Below are 19,312 nucleotides of genomic sequence, written 5' to 3' on the forward strand. Positions count from 1 at the left end.
CTTCATGGTTTCGTGACAGGCTATTTGACCAAATTATTGTTTTTTTTTCTTTTTCTTTTTCTTTTCATTTAACAGATGAGGAAATGGAACACAAAGTTATTCTTATTTTCTTATTTCATCTTGATTGGTTTAAGATCAAGTCCTCTGTTGTTTAAATGTTTTTAGAAAGCTATTATATTATATAAATGTTCTTAGAGAGCTATTATATATGACATAAAATGTATGTATGTATTAATGAACATATATAAATGTTCTTAGAAAGCTATTATATAGTAGCTCAGAAAGCTACTATATCTATTATAATTTGGTTAAAGACCAAATTATAACAGACCAAATTATATATAATTATATATAATAGACCAAATTATAATAGATATTAGTATTATTTTCAAATAAATTGTATGTGATCTTAAAATCACCTTTGTTTCAAAAAAGTGGCAACTGAAGAATGATGAGGTTCATAAGTATGGAAAGGAGAGCTTTATTTTTCATAAAGGGTTGCAGCCTGCAAGTGGCCATTTTGACAGGCTGGGAAGCATAATCTCCCATCGGAAGCCAGAGACAAGCACTTCAAGGGTGAGAAGAATAAGACAGGAATTTATACTGAAGTGGGTGGCCAAATATACATATTCAATAAGCTATAGGAGGAGTCATGAATATTTATAAAATGAGAAACGCATGTGCAATTGACCTTCATGCCTCTTGTCACACCAAGTGTCAGGTTCCAGCCTATGCTGAGGTCCAAGGGGAGTGGGTGGATGGGTGGTAAATAGCTGAAAGAACACTCAGGGGGCCATAGGCAGGTGAAATATGGTTTTATTCAGCAGCTCTCGTACACTGTTCCTTTGTCTCAGCTGTCTGCTCTAGCTGCACCCCTTCTCGGCAGCCAGCTCTGCAGCTTTTGTCACTCCCACACTTACAGCTGCATTCCCTGACACACTTGCTGGTTTCTGGCTCCCCTCATCCATCTGCAAGATAGTTGGCTCTCCCTACAGGGTCAGGAGCTTCACTCTCTCCCTCTGAGTGTGTGTCCCATGTACAGTGTCTGCAGGGCAGTTATAGCTTTTAAAAGCATAGTGGCTTTAAGCCAAGTATGAGCTTACACACACGCGTTATACAACAAGTGGAGTTGTGCACCTGCACTCCAAACTTGCTGAGTCATGCTGGCCTGCATGTCTGCCTCGGCCTATTCTTGACCAAAGCACATTCATTTACCTTACACCTCTCCATGAGACCCATGTTCAAAAATGGTGGCCTTCGCATGATCCCAGGGTTAAGTTTTTGGGCCTCTGATGTCAAAAGGTGAAACAGGCCAGGCATATTGGCTCAAACCTGTAGTCCCAGCACTTTGGGAGGCCAAGATGGGCAGATCACTTAAGCCTAGGAATTTAAGACCAGCCCGGGCAACATGGCAAAACCCCATTTCTACAAAAAATACAAAAATTAGCTGGGGAGACTGCTGTGATCATGCCACTACACTCTAGCCCAGGAAACAGAGTGAGTGAGACTGTCTCGAAACAACAACAACAAAAAAACAAACAAACAAAAAAACAAAATATGAAGCCGAGGACATGAAAACCCTCACTGCACATCCTCCTTAGGCTGGCAAGAACCATCCCATGGTGGAAGCCAACTTCTGGTGCCATGTTTTCTCACCAGGTCCCTGTGACAAGGAAGTGGCAGTGACAGCCATGATACAGAAGCACCACCTTGAAGCTTCAGAGCAGGGACTGCACAACAGCTGCCAGGGCCAAGCCTGCTATCTCCTATGATAAGAGTACTTTTGAAGAAACGTGTCCACACTGTTTGCAGTTGCTGATTCTGGATAACTCTTGAGTGTGTCTCAAACCCAAAGCCACATTGACACCCAAAATACAGAAACTGATTAATCGAGAAGCATGAAATTATACACTCAGTTTTAAAGAAGCAAAAATTGTGAAAAAATTCAAAGACGACAAAAGTGTATTGTTGATTACTTGTAAAACATGCCGCAGAACAGTGAAACATCATGGTAAGAGTAGAAGCTTTCTATCAGCATTGAAGAGCAATCCTACTACTCCTCAAGTAAACTCAGCCTGAAGACACCAAAGAGAAGGACTGCAAACCCAAATCATGAGATGTCTGGTTCCAAAGGCAAAAGCCCAGTATTGATTTCCAGAACACCTACATCTGGAGAGTCAGTATTTTCTTGCTCCCCAAAGAATGTGAGCAAAACAAAGAAACATTTCCCTCAATGAAATGTTGGCTCCCTCTTGGCTCCCTCCCAGTTTGGGGAAATGTTTTTCTACATAATTCCAGGTTTTTCTTGTAAAAAAATATTCCTTAGTCAGAATGAATCCCAAAAGAATCCAAAGATAGACTTCAGAAATTTCTTATCTTCTCTGAAGGGTGGACTTTGACAATAAGAAATGCCTGATGTCAGTCAGTTCTGAAACTGAAGTTAGTGAAACAACTTTTTAAACTTATTTATTTTTTGAATACATGGAAACTTGATCTGAGTGAAAAACAACAACAAAAAAGAACCAGCCCATGGTTGGTGATCTCTTATCATGAAGGAATGCTGGTTGGTTGTTTTGTGGAAGCTGCAAAAGGGAGGGGCAGTGTCAGAGTGTTGGTTAAATGAAGGGTGAAATGAGTCTTTCCAAAGGGCTGGTTTCTGTTTAATCCTTAGGGAAAAAAGTCTAATGGTGGTTAGTGAGGGAGGGGGTATAATGAGGCGTGATATGGTTTTGCTGTGCCTCCTCACCAAATCTCAACTTGAATTGTATCTCCCAGAATTCCCAGGTGTTGTGGGAGGGACCCAGGGGGAGGTAATTGAATCATGGGGGCCAGTCTTTCCCATGCTATGCTATCCTTGTGATAGTGAATAAGTCTCACAATATCTGATGGGTTTATCAGAGGTTCCGCTTTAGCTTCTTTTTTTTTTTTTTTTTCTGAGATGGAGTCTAGCTCTGTCACCCAGGCTGGAGTGCAGTGGCACAATCTCAGCTCACTGCAACCTCTGCCTTCTGGGTTCAAGTGATTCTCCTGCCTCAGCCTCCTGAGTAGCTGGGATTACAGGCGCCCACCACCACGCCCAGCTAATTTTTGTATTTTTAGTAGAGACGGGGTTTCACTGTGTTGGCCAGGCTGTTCCCAAACTCCTGCCCTCATGATCTGCCCACCTCGGCCTCCCAAAGTGCTGGGATTACAAGTGTGAGCCACTGCGCCCAGCCCCGCTTTAGCTTCTTCCTCATTTTTCTCTTGCCACTGCCATGTAAGAAGTAACTTTCACCTGCTACCATGATTCTGAGGCCTCCCCAGCCATGTGGAACTGTAAGTCCAATTAAACCTCTTTTTGTTCCCAGTTTCGGGTATGTCTTAATCTGCAGCATGAAAACAAACTAATACAGTAAATTGGTACTAGTAAAGTGAGTGGGACATCGCTGAAAAGATACCTGAAAATGTGGAAGCAACTTTGGAACTGGGTAACAGGTGGATGTTGGAACAGTTTGGAGGGCTCAGAAGAAGACAGGAAAATGTGGGAGTTTGGAACTTCCTAGAAACTTATTGAATGGCTTTGCCCAAAATGCTCATAGTAATATGGACAGTAAGGTCGAGGCTGAGGTGGTCTCAGATGGAGATGAGGAACTTGTTGGGAATTGGAGCAAAGGTGATTCCTGTTATGTTTTAGCAAAGAGACTGGCAGCATTTTGCCCCTGCCCTAGAGATGTGTGGAACTTTGAACTTGAGAAAGATGATTTAGGGTATCTGGTGGAAGACATTTCTAAGCAGCAAAGCATTCAAGAGGTGACTTGGATACTGTTAAAGGCGTTCAGTTTTATAAGGGAAGCAGAGCATAAAAGTTGGGAAAATTTGCAGGCTGAACATGCAATAGAAAAGAAAAACCCTTTTTCTGGGGAGAAATTCAAACTGGGAGAAAATTGCATAAGTAGTAGGGAGCCTAATGTTAATCCCCAAGACCTTGGGGAAAATGTCTCCAGGCCATGTCAGAGACCTTCACGCAGCCCCTCCCATCACAGGCCTGGAGGCCAGGAGGAAAAAGAATGGTTTCGTGGGCCAGGCCCAGGGTCCCTGTGCTGTGTGCAGCCTATGGACTTGGTGCCCTGTGTCCCAGCCATTTTAGCTGTGGCTGAAAGGAGCCAACGTAGAGCTCAGGCTGTGGCTTCAGAGGACAGAAGCCCCATTTCTTGGCAGCTTCCACTTGGTGTTGAGCCTGCAGGTGCACAGAAGTCATGAATTGAGGTTTGGGAAACTCCGCCTAGATTTCAGAAGACGTATGGAAATGCCAGGATGTGCAGTCAAAAGTTTGCTGCAAGGATGGGGCCCTCATGGAGAACCTCTGCTAGGGCAGTGCAGAAAGGAAATGTGGGGTCAGAGCCCCCATGCGGAGTCCCTCCTGAGGCACTGCCTAGTGGAGCTGTTAGAAGAAGGCCACCATCCTCCAGACCCCAGAATGGTAGATCCACCAACAGCTTGCACAGTGCACCTGGAAAAGCTGCAGACACTCAATGCCAGCCTGTGAAAGCAGCCAGAAGGGAGGCTGTACCCTGCAAAGCCACAAGGGTGGAGCTTCCCAAGACCATGGGAACCCACCTCTTGCATCAGCATGACCTGGATGTGAGACCTGGAATCAAAGGAGATCATTTTGGAGCTTTAAAATGTGACTTCCATGCTGGATTTCAGACTTGCATGGGCCCTGTAACCCCTTTGTTTTGGTAAATTTCTCCCATTTTGAACAGCTGTATTTACCCGATACCTGTACCCCCATTGTATCTAGGAAATAACTAGCTTGCTTTTGACTTTACAGGCTTATAGGTGGAAGGGACTCGCCTTGTCTCAGGTGAGACTTTGGACTGTTGACTTTTGGGTTAATGCTGAAATGAGTTAAGACTTTGGGGGACTGTTGGGAAGGCATGATTGGTTTTGAAATGTGAGGACATGAGATTTGGAGGGGCCAGTGGTGGATTGATATAGTTTGGCTGTGTCCCCACCCAAATCTCAACTTGAATTTTATCTCCCAGAATTCCCGCATATTGTGGGAGGGACCGACGCATGGGGAGGTAATTGAATCATGGGGGCCAGTCTTTCCCATGCTATTCTTGTGATAGCGAATAAGTCTCACAAGATCCGATGGGTTTATCAGGGGTTTCTGCTTTAGCTTCTTCCTCATTTTTATCTTGCCACTGCCAAGTAAGAAGTTCCTTTCACCTGCCACCATGATTCTGAGGCCTCCCCAGCCATGTGGAACTGTAAGTCCAATTAAACTTCTTTTTGTTCCCAGTTTTGGGCACGTCTTTATTAGCAGCATGAAAATGAACTAATACAAGGTGTGTCTGACTTTCTGTCCTGTCATGTCCAGGAACTCAGTGTTCAAAGTTTCTCTGGGGTCCTCTTGGCCAAGAGAGGGTCCCTTCAGTCAGTTGGGGGACTTAGGATTTCTTTTTTGTTTCTCAGTCATAAGACCTTCGTGTGACAGCCAGAGAAAGGGAATGAACACACAGAGACACCAAGATAAATCTGAACACACAGCCCTTGTTAAGTCCCCCAGTTTATTACTGTTAGATCATACCCCCTTATCCAATCATGTTTCTCCACAAGTATCTACTCTTCATCAAACCTAAACATAAAAGTGCACAGTTTCCTCCATTTTTGGGGTCTTCATTTCTGAAGGCTGCCTTGTCACATAAAACTTTGGTTAAATAAATTTGTTACACTTTTCCCTTGTTAATTTGTTTTTTGTTATGGGGCGTAAGTCATGAACCTTGCAACAAGCAAGGAAAAAATATTACTCTTTCTTCCCTACACCATTGTACTAATTTCTTTTTTAAAAAATTATTCTATCCTTCATGAATAGGAGCTATGCTTAATAAAAATAATTCCCATAGCTGAGCTTACATAAGAAGTAGTGATTAGCTGTGCAATTGCAAAAAACTAAAATAAAATAAGCTCTGATTCAGGTTGGGAGGCAAATGTTGAACCCCTGCAGAGACTGCAAAATCCCAAAGAAAGACCTTCCCTTCTGCTACCTACATAGCCATCCAAAGAGCAAGGAATGCTGAACACGTGTAAGTGCTTCAACAGCAATGTCAAATCTGGACTGAAGGTTAAAAAAAGACAAAAATACTAGCAAAAGAGTGATCTAGAGGATATTGCCTGTCTTGTAACTTTTAATTTTTTTGTTTTTAAATTAATATTTATTAAGAGGAAAGAGCTTTCTTATCATAAAACTAATATTCACTGCTGAAAATGTAGAAAATAAAGAAAAGCCAAAAAAAGATTCATTAAAACATTTCCTCATCAGGAAATAACTCATGCTAACCCTTTGGGTTGCATTCTTCCCACATGCACGTTTTAATTGTAGTGTGATGAGTCCTGCACCAGGTCACTGAAGGGTGCATGCCTGCTGCTGGAACCTCGAAGGCCAGGTAGTGAGCCAAGGCCATGCTGTGCAGCTGAGGAACAGGTATCCCTGAGAACCTAAGCATCCTGAGGAGTATCTGAGAACCTACCAAGAAAAACAGTCTCATCACTCAAACACGGTAGACAAAGAGCCAGAAAATCAGCTTAAAGATAGTTCAGAGATGGGAGGTGGCACAGATCTCTAGAGCAGTCCTGCTGCTGTCCAGGAGTGCCCTGTATGTAAATCTTAATAAACACATCTACTTGCCAAGCTGGACTTTTCTGAATAATTCTTTGGTTTCTTGGCTCCCTCCCACTTTGTGGGAACATTTTTCTATACAATTCCAGGTTTTTCTTGTAATATTAATGCACTTAAATGTGCTGTTGTTAGTCCTGTGTAAAGGAGACAGGGTCACTGTGGACACCTGTGGTTCAGACGTAGTACAGAAGTTGCTGGAAGCTCATGAGAGTAATAATGATCATACCATTCTTGGTAGAATCATCCATCCTTGTTAAGAAAATACTCCAAGATGTTTGTATTTGTACATAGTCAAGTCACAGCCACGAATGAAAAAAATAGGCTCTTTTCCAAAGACTTTGTAGGGGAGGAAAAAGCTTTTTCCTCTTCTCTCTTATGTTCTGTAGTTGAGGCCTGTGAATTAAACCAACAAAAGGCAGATTAGCAGAAGAAAAAGTGGCCAGGTACAGTGGCTCACACCTGTAATCCCAGCACTTTGGGAGGCCGAGGCGGAAGGATGACTTGAGGTCAGGGGTTCGAGACCAGCCAGGCCAACATGGTGAAACCCTGTCTCTACTAAAAATACAAAAATTAGCTGGGTGTGGTGGTGGGCACCTGTAATCCCAGCTACTCAGTAGGCTGAGGCAGGAGAATCGCTTGAACCCAGGAGGTGGAGGTTGCAGTTAGCTGAGATTGTGCCACTGCACTCCAGCCTGGTTGACACAGCAAGACTCTGTCTCAAAAAAAAAAAGGAGAAAAAGGTTTATTCGTATGCACCCAGAAGCCAACAAAAGGAGTAGCTGGCTTGTCAAATGGTTAAAGTTAAAGGCTTATACCTAAATTAGCAGGGGAAAAGGAGGGAGGAGAAAAGGCTTCTATGGGAAAAACAATTAGGTTTCTTTAGGAAAGACAAATGAAGTTTTAGGAAAACAAATAGGAGATAAGAAAATTTGTGATAATGTTGTCTATACAGGCAAGTGGTCTTTCCAGCTTCTTTGGGGCCGTAAAACTCCCCTGAAGAGGCACTTTATAGTAGATTTACTCTTTCTCTCTCTCCTGGGAGTAGAAGCCACCTCGTGAGGGAGTTTATGGCAGTCCTCATTTCTCAGAGGTTTCTGCTTTAAGTCAGATAAGAGAAGCTCCAAGTAGGTTTCTTTCTGCATCTGTTGAATCTCAAATGCCTTCAGCTCAAAATAATCTTCGTATCAAATCTGGGGTTCCAAATGGGTCTTCACACCTTCAAAGGGGAGAAGCCACAAAGGCATGGAAGCTAGTGCTTTTTGAATCATGCCACTGGGCTGGGCTCTGGACTCACAAAAGTTCCATGAAAGTGTTACAGGAAATGGGCCCCAATCCAGACCCCAAGAGAGGGTTCTTTGATCTTGCCCAAGAAAGAATTCAGGGCGAGTCCGTAAAGTGAAAGTTAGTTTATTAAGAAAGTAAAGGAACAAAAGAATGGCTACTCCATAGACAGAGCAGCCCCCGAAGGCTGCTGGTTGCCCATTTTTATGGTTATTTCTTGATGAAATGCTAAACAAGGGGTGGAATATTTATGCTTCCCCTTTTAGACCATATAGGGTAACTCCCTGACATTGCCATGGCATTTGTAAACTGTCATGGTGCTGGTGGGAGTGTAGCAGTGAGGATAACCAGAGGCCACTCTTGTGGCCATATTGGTTTTGGTAGGTTTTAGCCAGCCTGTTTACTGCAACCTGTTTTATCAGCAAGGTGTTTATGACCTGTAGCTTGTGCCAACCTCCTATCTCATCCTGTAAGTTAGAATGCCTTAACCATCTCGGAATGCAGCCCAGTAGGTCCCAGCCTCATTTTACCTAGCTCCTATTTAAGATGGAGTTGCTCTGGTTCACACGTCTCTAACAAAAGTGGAAGCATTCTACTGTTATTCCACAAGCATTTAGTGAGTGAACCCTAAGTGGAAGATTTTTACAACCAGGCACTGAGGATGCAAAACCAAATAATAAATTGCTACTATCTTGAAGGCATTGAAGTCTAAGGGAAATCAAAGTGGGTTGATGATTACTGTACACTGTGGCTGGTGCCGTGATAGAGATGGGTATTCTGCACACAAACAGGTGCCACAGAAACACAGAGGAGGAACACCTGCATCTGCTGGCTGACAGCCCTCTGGCTGAATCTGAACCTGAGAGGTATCTTATTTGACCTATGCAATTGCTATGGGTTGAATTGTGTCCCCAAAAAGATATGATGGAGACTTAACCCCCTGTACCTCAGAATATGATCTTATTTGGAAATAGGTAGTTGCAGATGAAATTAGTAAAGATTCATACTGGAGTAGGGTTGGCCCCTACTCCAATATGACTGATGTCCTTATAAAAAGATTGTAGGCCGGGCATGGTGGCTCACACCTGTAATCCCAAGACTTTGGGAGGCCAAGACAGGCGGATCATGAGGTCAAGAGATCGAGACCATCCTGGTCAACATGGTGAAACCCCATCTCTACTAAAAAGTACAAAAACTAGCTGGGCATGGTGGCGTGCACCTGTAGTCCCAGCTACTTGGGAGGCTGAGGCAGGATAATTGCTTGAACCAGGGAGGCGAAGGTTGCAGTGAGCCCAGATTGTGCCATTGCATACTAGCCTGGCAACAGAGCGAGACTCCGTCTCAAAAATAAATAAATAAATAAATAAATAAATAAATAAATAAATAAATAAATTTTAAAAATAAAAATAAAGACAGTAGGCCGGGGCAGTGGCTCACACCTATAATCCCAGCACTTTAGGAGGCTGAGGCAGGCAGATCATTTGAGGTCAGGAGTTTGAGACCAGCCTGCCCAACATGGTGAAACCCTGTCTCTACTAAAAATACAAAAAAATTAGCTGGGCGTAGTGGTGCATGCCTGTAATCTCAGCTACTCAGGAGACTGAGGCAGGAGAATCGCTTGACCTGGGAGGCAGTGGTTGCAGTGAGCCGAGATCGCGTCATGGCACTCCAGACTGGGTGACAGAGTGAGACTCTAGCTCAAAAAAAAAAAAAAAAAAGAAAAAGAAAAGAAAAAACTGTAAAAGAAAATAAAATTTCAGGATCCTTTAAATTTATTATGCCCAGGGGAAAGTTAACCCCTGGAGACTGAGACACAGAACATGTTTACAACTTCTGTTTCTTAGATTATAGATTAACTCTTTTCCATAAATGTTCCATTAATGACTAGAAAAGACCAGAAACCAGGCCCCTCCCCTTCCAATCAGTGGTTTTTGTTATAGATTAACTTCTTCCTTCATTGTCCCATATCTAAAACAGACCAAATGATGCAGAAGACCCCGTGACTGTTACCTCTTCAGTATGGAATGTTAAATATACCTTTCCTGAAAAAAAAGACCACCTCAACTAATCCAATCATTGTAACTATGCACTACGCCTCATGTAGAAAGATACTGAAATTCTGTTATGCTTCTCTATGTTTTGTCTAAATAAATGATCCTAAACTTCTACACTTCAGAACACTGACTTTCATTCTTTGGAATCTGTGTTTTCTCAGTAGCTGTCCTCAAACTTTGCCTTTGAACAAACTCTTTTTTGTTTGTTTGTTTTCTGATTTTTGAGACAGGGTCTTCTCCTGTCACCCAGGCTGGAGTACAGTGGCATGATCATGGCTCACTGCAGCCTGGAATTCCCTGGGCTCAGATGATCTTCCCACCTCAGCCTCCCAAGTAGCTAGGACTACAGGTGTGCACCACCCTGCTTAGCTAATTTTTGTATTTTTGGTGGAGACAGGGTTTCACCATGTTGCTCAGGCTGGTCTCAAACTCCTGATCTCAAGTGATCCTCCCACTACGGCCTCCCAAAGTGCTGGGCTTACAGGTATGAACCACTGTGCCCAGCCTGCGCAAACTCTTTAAACTAGATTCTGACCCTTTGGATGATTTTTAGGTTAACAAGATGATGTGAAGACACAGCGGGAGAACATCACATGATCACAGAGGCAGAGACTGGAGTGATGTGTCTGAGAGTCAAGGATGTCTCCACTGACACTTTGATTTTGGAATTCTAGCCTCCAGAACTGTGAGAGAATATATTTCCATTGTTTTAAGCCATCCAGTTGGTGACACTTCATTACAGCAGCCCTAGGAAATGAATACGACAGTGTCACATTGTTAGACACTGTGATGCCTTGTCCCCCTTCCTGGTGTTCTCTTTCGTGCAGCTGAGGTGAGCTCCACAATCATAATACCCCTGCCTCTCTCTCGCCCTGCACCCACTCTTCCCCAGCAGGGAAGAAGTAAATTGTGATTGCTGAGTTTGGGATACAGGAATAGGGCTCATGTCCTACTTCTGTCTTATCCCATGTCCTCTTTGCTCTAGTTCTGTCTTATCCCATTGTCCTCTTTGCTCCTGCCCTGAAGGTCTCCCTTCTTTCTGCTCAGTTCTGCCATGTTCTGAGTTAGAGCTCTAAATGTAATTGGGTTCCCAAGAACCTGAGCTTGAGATGAAAGTTCTTGTTTCAGTGCTTCACTAGTGGATGCTCTCAGGAGAAGCAGAGTGAGGAATGCAGGATGGCATGGAGGATAAAGCTAAGTGAGGAAGTGGTCTCAGCTGCAGCCTGTCTTCAGTCTAACCCCATGAAGGTGCTCTGGAGCACAAATGGCCACACTGAGTCAGTTTCTTTGAGGAGAGGGGGCTGGGCTTTTTTTCCTTCCCTGTGAGTCAGTCATCAGACCAGGGGCAGATGGATGAGAATGTGGCAGAGCCTCCTGGGGAGGTCAGGTCCAAGGCAGCTCCTGTGTGGCTGAGGGCAGTTCTCCAGCAACAGGGCAGCTGTGGAGTCCATCAGCCCAGAGTCACAGCAGCTGGGAGGCAAGGGTGACGGGAGCACCTGATGGCAAAGGGGATCTGGGCCTGCAGGCACCTCATACCTCCTCCACAGAGAGGCTGTTATATTGTCCAGTGCTTCTCCTGCCTGGGGGTCACATGAATGGAAGAATCAGAGCCAGAAGTCCCTTCTTCTTGCAGTGTCCTTCTTGCACCCTCTATTGACAAAACCTAACAAAGTGCTTGTTGCAAAGGAGAACCGCTTACAGGGTCCAGCTGGTTAACACAGAGCAAATAGTAGAGTAGCTTTTGAGCTGAGCAGTAATACACTGATAAGTGGCACACTCACTAAGATCGCGTTTATGAAACCCATCTAATTGTTCCATAGAACTGATGTTTAATAGTTTCTTTTGAATAAACCTAGAAATTGACCCTCCCAATCTTGAAACTTAAGAAAGTTACATTTCTCTTATGTGAGCTCCTTTCTCAGGAAACCAACCATCAGGATCTCCCACATGCTATCCAGGAAGTGAAACTTACCAGATCACCACATCTGGACAATGAGACACCAGACCCCTCATCTATCATGATTGCATAAGTGACCACTTACTTCCTATGGATGAACCCTTCCTTACCCCTCCCTAATTCTTGTTTTTGTGCGTGAAGTTTCATTTCTTCTGTGCTATATAAACCCTTGATTTTAGTTGGCCAGGGAGATGGATTTGAGACTGATCTCTCATTTCTTCAGCTGAAACACCTGATTAAAGCCTTGCTCCTTGGCAATACTCATTGTCTCAGTGATTGGCTTTCCGTGCAGCAAGCAGCAAAACCTAGACTGAACCCCTGGTATTTCCATGACATTTAGACACTAAACCTTCTTTTGTGTTTCTTCTCTTTCTTCCTTTTGAAAATCTTTTTGTGTTTTTATAATAGCGATACAAAAATTAGCAAAAGAGCTTCTCCTGTCTTGTTCCTTTGCTCAGGCCTGCAGGATGGGCAAGCATCAGGGTCTTTGAACCGCCAGGATTGAGTGCTATAGCTACTAATGGGATGAGAAATATCATGATAAACATACAAGGAGACCCATCTGGGCACAGCCCTTAAGGCCAGCCCCTTTGGAGGCACTTCCCATGCAAAGGGAATTGTGCTGGTAAAGTAGGGATTAAAGCCAAGCAGCCCAATTTGGCCATGCATCTGTTCAAGCAGTGATGGCTGCTCAAACTTTAATGAGGAAAATGATGGAGGCCGTTGGATGTGGCTACAGAGAAGTCCCCAGTATTCAAAGATACCGCAATGTTACCCAATTTACTTACCTACACCTTACCTCTGGTGGCTGGATTTGATCACAAGGATCATGCTGTTTGTGACTTTCCTGGAGTCAGCCTTTGCCAAAGGAGCCAGTGCTTCTCTTTTGAGAGACAAAAAAAGGCCAAGATCATAAGTTTTGATGATGTTAACATGGCAGTAATACATTTTCATAAAATGTAGTTATCATATTTATATTCTACATATTTTCATATTAAAATATATTTTAAGATAAGCCTGGGCAATATAGTGAGACCTCATCTCTATCAAAAATTTTTAAAAATTAGCCTGGTGTGGTGGCACACACCTGCAGTCCCAGCTACTTGAGAGGTTAAGGTGGGAGGATCATTTGAGCCCGGGAGGTTGAGGCTGCAGTGAGCCATGATTGTGCACTGCACTCCAGCCTCGGCAACAGACTTTGTCTCCAAAATATATATATTCTTTTTTCAAAAAAAATTGCCAAAGAAAATAGAATCACATTGTATTTTTCATATTTTTTCCATTGTAGAACACATTGTCATTATTATACTGAGAGGAGATAGAGAGGAGACCATGCAAAGCACCATAAAAAGTTTTTTCATGTTCTGTTGTCTGTGTTGATTGACCTCCAAAGTTAATTTCAAATAATGTGCTCAGCATTTACATGTGACTTCAGAGCTGAGCAAACCCATCAGGCACAGAGCTTATTTAACTCCTGAAACTTGCAAAAATTTTTTAAAAAGTCTGAACCACTCACTATATTATACGCTTCCTGTTCCCATATATTAGGAAATAGCTTTACATTACTTGTATTGCAGGATTTTTTTTTTTTGGTGTTTTAATTGTGCACTTACATGTATTAGAAAAGCTATTCATTTTTCTAGTGATCAATAGAAAAATGTTCTGAAAATCATCAATTGCCTTCAGCTTTATGGGGTGATTTTAGAAATTATTATTATGTTCTTCCATTTCTGGGAACATTACCATTTAGAGGATTAATGGTAATGAGTGAGAAGCATAATACAGTATATTTAATGAAAGATACCATTAATGTTATTCTATTTATGTCAACTTTTGTGAATGAAAGAAATGCTTTAAAATATTTGTTAATTTGATGACCGGATAAGTATAGGTAAATAGATTGGGGAACACTCTGGTGTCTTTGAATACTGGGGACATCTCTGTAGCTGCATCCAATGGCCTATTCTCAGTCCTCATTCTCTCTGACCTCTTTGAAATGGTGAATTCTGTCCATCAGTCCCACATCATTCTTTATTCTATGGGGCCTAAAAGGCACTTAGTCTCCTCTTCTCTGCCCACTACTCCATACCTCTGTTTGCTCGTCTTTCCCTCTAACCTGGGGGTACATCAGACAGTCCTTATTCTCCTCCTCTTCACTACAATTATAGGATTAAAAGACATCTTGCTGGTCATACATTCCAAATTCTTTCCCCCAAATTACCTGTCTTTAAAGGTTTCCACAAACAAACCATGAAACTCACATATCCATCTACATGCTCACAGCTAGGGCTCTAGAAGAACAGAACCATGAATCAGAAAATCTGGATTTAAATCCCATATTTATTCACTCCTTATGTGAACCTCAGGGTGCCACTTTGCCTCTGTGAACCTCAGATTCCATATCTGTAAAATGGAGATCTCTGCACTACCTTGCTGTGAAGGTCACATGGGAAGATAGACACGAAAGTGCTTTGCAAGGAATAATTCCTTCAGCAAGACCTTACAAAAATGCAGGCATGACTGAGGCAATTTTACACTTACTATTTCATTTGATTCTAACAACAATCCTGTAAGGTATATATTATTATTATTATTTTACAAAATGAGAGAAATTGGAGCTTAGAATGCTTGAGTATCTTGTCAAGGCCACAAAGCTAGTATGACAGCTGAGATTAGAACCTTCTGTGTTTTAATTCCAAAGCTCCCCGCAAAGCATCAGTCAAGGTTCTTGGTTGCAGGTGACAGAAACTGACTCTGACAAGTCTAATAGGAGAAAAGTGGAGGTTTACAATATTGGCCAGAGGCCTGAGGACCACACTTGGAAAACTAGCTGGAACAAAGACAACTCCAGAGAACAAGGGAGGAGGAAGTGTATAGTCTTCTTTTCACCATGACAGTCAAGAGGGACACTGTGACACCAGACACTGCTGTCATCTCAACAGTGTCACTGCAGTGGTCATGAACAAATCCTCAGTGTCACATGGTCCAGATTCAAAGTGCCAAGTGAGCATCAGATTGGTAGAACTTGGAACATACAACCTGACCCTGGCCACAAAGGGAAGCGAGAGAGGTGTCCTTCCAATTCCTCTTCGACAATAAGAAGGAGGGCACTGTGACATGCCAGGCAGGGCCCCTTCCAGTTTCTGAACACGCCCCCTTGCCCCCCACATACACCCCCACACACTCACACACACCTTTTCTTTCCTACCTCCTCAGAAGATGAAGTGTTTTCTCTCTTGTTGAAAGCTAATCTTTTTTATCTCTTTTTGGAGCAGATATCTTCCCTCTTTCTTCATCTCTCCCTGATTTTAACTTCTCTACTCTACTTGTCTTCAATCCTTGAACAAAGGAGTTTAAGTCTCTCCAATAGCTACCAATGAGATTCACACAATGAAGCTGCAGGGTTCCACCATAAATTCATAATCCACAACCTCAAATGGGCCTCAGCCCTGCCCAGAAGTCACATGCGTTTCTCACATCACCTCCCTCTTCTACCCACCAGAACAACAGCTTCACATCTCCATACCCATCAGATCCCTGAAGGATGTGAGTTTTGTTGCCCTCCAGGATGGAGGGGAAAACCTATCTTCCCTCTCTCAGAAGTGAACGGTAAATGACTTCACAGCCTCAACTAGGAGTGGAAGCAAAGTGTGGACTCTGGGGGCACAGTAGAGGAGACAAGAGCAAGGAAGGAAGTAGATTTGCGTAAGACCCTCCTAAGCTGCTTCCAGATGGGCTGAGACATGACCCAGCCAAGAATGTAAAGAAATGTTTTGCAGTTCTTTCTGGTAATGGTCTGAATCTATATCTAGGTCCTGGGGGCAAAGCCCCAGAGTTACATAAGAATACGGTTTCTATAAAGGATGTATCATCACATGTCAGATGAAGAAAGGAGGGCACATTCAGAAGGTGGTGTTGGAATAATTAGTTTAAAATTCAGATAAATAAAAACTGTTTAGGTTCTTACCTCAATAATACCAAAATAAGCTCAAGATACTTTAAAGATACATAAATTACAAGAACAAAAATTAATAAACTAAACTATAATTCAAAAAATGAGAAACTATAAGTTGAAGGAAAGCCGACAAACTCTAGGGCATACTTAACTACATTAAAAAAATTTAACTCTTATGTGTAAAAATATAACTAGAACTGGGCACAGTGGTGTGTGCCTGTAATCCCAGCTACTTGGAAGGCTGAGTGGGGAGGATTGCTTGAGCCCAGAGTTCAAGGCCAGCCTGGGAAACATAGCAAGGCTCACTGCAACCTCCGCCTCCTGAGTAGATTGTAGTGGCACATGCCTATAATCCCAGCTACTCGGGAGGCTGAGGCGATTCTCCTGATCCGCCCGTCTCGGCCTCCCAACGTGCTGGGATTACAGACATGAGCCACCACGCCTGGCCAGTTAGTGTATTTTTACCAAAATTGCCGCGTAAGTATGGTATGAAAAATGCTGAGAGCAAAATCGTTTCGTTGGCAAAGGACATTGTTGCAGGCTGAATTAGGTCTCCCCACAAATTCATTTGTCGAAATCCTAACCCCCAGTACCTCAGAAGGTGACTGTATTTTGAGATACGGTCTTTAAAGAGGTAACTGAGGTTAAAAGAAGTCATGAGAGTTGACTTCAACACCAGTCATGTTGACTAATCCAACATGACTGATGTCCCTCTAAGAAGAGATTAGGACACAGACACACACACAAAGGGAAGACTGTGTGAAAGTGCAGGGAGAAGATGGCCATTTACAAGCCAAGGGGAAGAAATCACACCTGCCCGACACCTAGATCTTGGATTTCTAACCTCCAGAACTGTGAAAATTTTCTGTTGGTTAAGCTCCTCAGTCTGTGGCACTTTGTTATGGCAGCCCTAGCAAAGTAATACAGACATAAATGATAGTTCACAGACGAGAATACAATTAATAAATAAAAGTATGTATTCAACAAGCCAGAAGGGAAACCTTCACAAACGTGGTGACATTTGAGCTTGATCCTGAAAAATAAAGAACTGTTGACATGCAATCCTCCTGTAATTATTACTCTGTGTTGGTTTGCTTGTTTTTAAAGAAAACATGGCCGGGCGCGGTGGTTCACACCTGTAATCCCAGCACTTTAGGAGGTCAAGGCGGGCGGGTCATCTGAGGTCAGGAGTCTGAGACCAGCCTGGCCAACATGGTGAAGCCCCATCTCTACTAAAAATACAAAAATTAGCTGGGCATGGTGGCGGGTGCCTGTAATCCCAGCTACTCGGGAGGCTGAGGCAGCAGAATCATTTGAACCCGGGAGGCGGAGGTTGCATTGAGCCGAGATCATGCCATTGCACTCCAGGGTGAGACTCCGTGTCAAAAAAAAAAAAAAAAAAGCACTTCACATTTTGCCAAAGATGAGTACATTTGAAACACCAAATTTAATTTTGTAATTTTATATGTACAAAATAAGCACAGGCAAGAAACTCATTTCAGGCTTGTTCAAACAGGAATGTGTGCCAGATACAATCTAAAAGTCATCTGCATTGCTTTGATAGGGTTTTGTGGTGAGCTAATCTTAGGGCAACAGATGACAGATAGATTGGATACTTTGAATGACCATTCACCGTTGCTGTGGCATTTTTGCCATAGTCAGCACTGGGTCTGCAGCTGCCTCATGGGGGTGGATGTGGTGGACAGCCACACGGCTGCCATCCTAACTCCCTTCTAGTGTGCCCTCATGAGCTGCAGAGTTGGGAAAATCAAAACCCGCACTTTGCTTCCCAGACTTCCTTGCAGCCAGGTTCTAGACATGAAGCAGATTAAGCAATGAGCCACATGCACCACTCTACTGCTCTGACCACCCAGATCACCTGGGGATGCTTGATTTTGCCTTACCTCAGCTTCCATGTCTGTAAAACGGGGATAATAACAGTATCTACCTCATCTTTTTTTTTTTTTTTTTTTTTAGACTGAGTCTCATTCTGTTATCCAGGCTGGAGTGCAGTGGCATGATCTTGGCTCACTGCAACCTCCGCCTCCCAGGTTCAAGCAATTCTCCTGCCTCAGCCACCCGAGTAGCTGGGACTACAGGCACGTGCCACCACTCCCAGCTAATTTTTTAATATTTTTAGTAGAGATGGGGTTCCACCATGTTGGTCAGGCTGGTCTCAAACTTCTGACCTCAAATGGCCAGCCCGCCTTGGCCTCCTAAAGTGCTGAGATTACGGGCGTGAGCCACCGCACCCGGTCTTCATCGGGTTTTTATGAGAACTGAGTGAGTTAAGCATACAAATTGATTACCCTGGTACACAGTTAAAATCAATAAATGTTAGTGCTATTATAATTATTATTGTCATTGTTTTGAGGGTGGGAGTGAGGCAGAGGCCATCTTTCCTGTTGTGCTGTCTTCCTCTGGCAAGCACTGCTCTCAATCCCCAGGGGCTTTCTATAGCAGGGTTCCAGTGGCCACCATTAGCTTCATGGGTGTCCAGCAGCAGCTGCCCTGGATCAAGGTTGTGGAGGTGTGTCCTTGAAGTCAACACACCCTCTTCTGCCTCTAATTCCCTGTTGGGCCAATTCTGCAGTGTGTTCCTGAGAATCATCTCAGAGGCCCAGCCTACAGCCCTTTCTCCTAGCCCCTTCAATAATTTTATAAGTGCTTAATTACCTTTCAAAAAAATTCTTTTCTGCTTAAAACACACAGAGTGGCGTCTATTTCCTATAACTGAATCTTGAATGATGTACCCATGTGAACCTCTTTCTCAGTTTCTCTTTGCCCCATTTCTAGTTGTGAAGATACACAGGAAGATTAGTTTAGGAAAAGGATTCTGCGTGCTAGATACAGGAACCGCAGAGCTGTGTCAGTGTGGACAAAGCCCAGCCTGGAACACAGGTCTCCATTCTTCTTTTTTGTTAGCTCAGACTCCAAAGAAGGCGGCCTGTCCAAATCTGCTAGCTGATCCTGTGATCACTCCCATCTTCCCATGGAGCCCAGCCGCAGAGAATGGGAGGAAAGTAATTTACATTTAATTTATTGACTTAGTTCAGGCTGCTGTAACAAGTACAAAGTACCATTGACTGGGAGGCTTATAAACAGTAGCTGCTGCTCACAGCTCTGGAGGTTGGAAGTCTAAGATCTAGGTGCCGGCAGAGTCAATGTCTGGTGAATGGATGGATAGATGACACCTTCTCACTATGTCCTCACATGGTGGAAGGAGTAAGAGAGCTCCCTGGATCCCTTTTCTAAGGGCACTCATCCCATTCATGAGGGCTCTGCCCCCATGACCTAATCATTTTCCAATTTCCCCACCTCCTAATATCATCCCCTTGGGCATTGGGTTTCAGCATATGATTTTTAGGGGGACACAAACATTCAGTCTATGGCACTGACATTCT

The 19,312-nt window shown here is 43.4% G+C and overlaps 1 pseudogene; it reads left to right on the forward strand.

Annotated features, from left to right (window-relative positions):
- Positions 1-437: 437 nt before the first annotated feature.
- LOC100612640 (UPF0711 protein C18orf21-like) lies at positions 438-2,867 on the forward strand (annotated as a pseudogene).
- The last annotated feature ends 16,445 nt before the right edge of the window (positions 2,868-19,312 follow it).

Source organism: Pan troglodytes, chromosome 3, assembly GCF_028858775.2.
Source record: "Pan troglodytes isolate AG18354 chromosome 3, NHGRI_mPanTro3-v2.0_pri, whole genome shotgun sequence".
NCBI classification, from domain to species: Eukaryota; Metazoa; Chordata; class Mammalia; order Primates; family Hominidae; genus Pan; species Pan troglodytes.